Source organism: Paramormyrops kingsleyae, chromosome 9, assembly GCF_048594095.1.
Source record: "Paramormyrops kingsleyae isolate MSU_618 chromosome 9, PKINGS_0.4, whole genome shotgun sequence".
Classification (NCBI taxonomy): Eukaryota; Metazoa; Chordata; class Actinopteri; order Osteoglossiformes; family Mormyridae; genus Paramormyrops; species Paramormyrops kingsleyae.
Genome location: NC_132805.1, coordinates 26,482,648 through 26,484,576, shown reverse-complemented (window position 1 = coordinate 26,484,576; position 1,929 = coordinate 26,482,648).

Below are 1,929 nucleotides of genomic sequence, written 5' to 3'. Positions count from 1 at the left end.
TCTCCCTCTCCTCTCGGAAGGGCCTGGTTCACATTTAAATCCCAAACCACATTCGTTCTCTCTCTCACTCTCTTTCTTCCTCCCTCTTGCTCCTTCTCTTTTTCTGTTTTCTTTTTTATTCTAGCATTTTCAATTTTTGTTCTCTTTCATAGTTACACCCTCTTTCCCCATCTACCACTGTATAGGAGGACACAACTCCTAACTCTACACTCTTTTTCTACACTCTTGTAGTAAAATGAGAGTAACTACACCAGTGACAGAAGGAAAATGGGTAGATGACCAATGGTGATTAATTTCAGCAAGACCCAAGATTCAAGATTGAAGATTTACATTTGTCCTATGAAGGAAGGTACTTGAGTGCCAACAGTGAATTATGAAATTTCCGCTACTTCAGACCGTGTAAGAAACAAGGTAGAAGGAGGAAAAATAAAAACAAGTTAATGAAATATGTACTAAAATATAAAAAACCCTAAAAGTATATAAAAACTATGGAGCCCATCGAAGACATGATCTTGCGTGAACAAGATAAATATCGCCAGATAAATGTCTTGTGCACGCAAGATAAACAGTTACCGTTTTCAGGACTTTGTGGGCTCTGTAAAACAGCAAAGATACAAAAATCTTTAAAATTAGTCAGGCAATAATTGGCAAACCAGGGAACCACTGACATCTGCCATTATCCAGGTGGAGACTGTGATGGTGGTTTTGTGCCATAAGTAGATTGGAGCTCACACTCAAACCAATGACAGACTGGACCAGAACCACCACACAGACGGACTCTACAGGAAGAAGAATAGTAAACTGATCTTCCTGAGGAGACCCAAGCCCTATAGTGTTTACAGCAAGCTGCTATCCATGCTGAATGATGAAGTTCATCTCCTCATATGGATCTATAGAGATGCAAAGCCACAGACTCCTCTGCCCTGGGTGTGAATACATTCCTTTATTCCCACCGTGATTCAGTTGTTCAGCGGCTTGGACAGCAGCCAGCTAAAAGGACACAAACCCGCCATGCATGTCTAATCTCTAAGCAGCAGCTCTCCCTCTACCTGCTCTTGATACTACTGCTGCCCTTATGCCATCCTATTGCCAGTACTGCACAGTGACATATGGCACCTTTTAGTCATTTTGAACCATATTGTCATTATTTATATTATCTCCCCAGATGGTTTTATTGTATATGATTTTCCATCCATCCATCTATCCATCCATCCATGGGTGACGTTAGGTCTGATCACCTGGGACTATAGTCCTGAATATTTTAGTCCTGATACAAATTTTCCATCAAAAAATATATATACAAAAATCAAGCCCCAGGTAAACTTGACTTAGCCCCCAATTTTTTCCAATAGCTAGAAACTCCCCTGCATTCATCCACCCATCCATCCATCCATCCATCCATCCATCTAACCCACATATAACAACTTTACCCCCTATCTAGCCCTAACCTTAACCACTTCAGGTATTCTCAGTTTTTTTGATTGCATTCAAATATCTTCATAAAAGGTGAAAGTAACAGGTTTTTGTCAAATTTTGGGGACTTTCGGTCTCCACAATGTAATATATGCATGACCACACACACACAAACACGCACACACACAAACACACACCCACACACATGTAGGGTAAACATATCCTAATGGGGACCGCTCATTCATTTCAATGGGAAAAATGCTAATGCTAACTATGACAACCTTAACCCCTACCCTGCCTTAACCATAACCATAAGTAACCTAACAAAATACAAGAGTTTTTGCATTTTTAGTTTTTTCATAGCAGTCACCAATTTTTATAAAATAGAGTTTTCCCTTATGGGGACCAGGAAACCGGTCCCCATAAGGGAAAAAAAACAGATATTTAGCACGTTATGGGGACATTATGCCTAGGCAGAGACTCAAATCTTGGTCCTGGGCTATATTGCTAATAGGC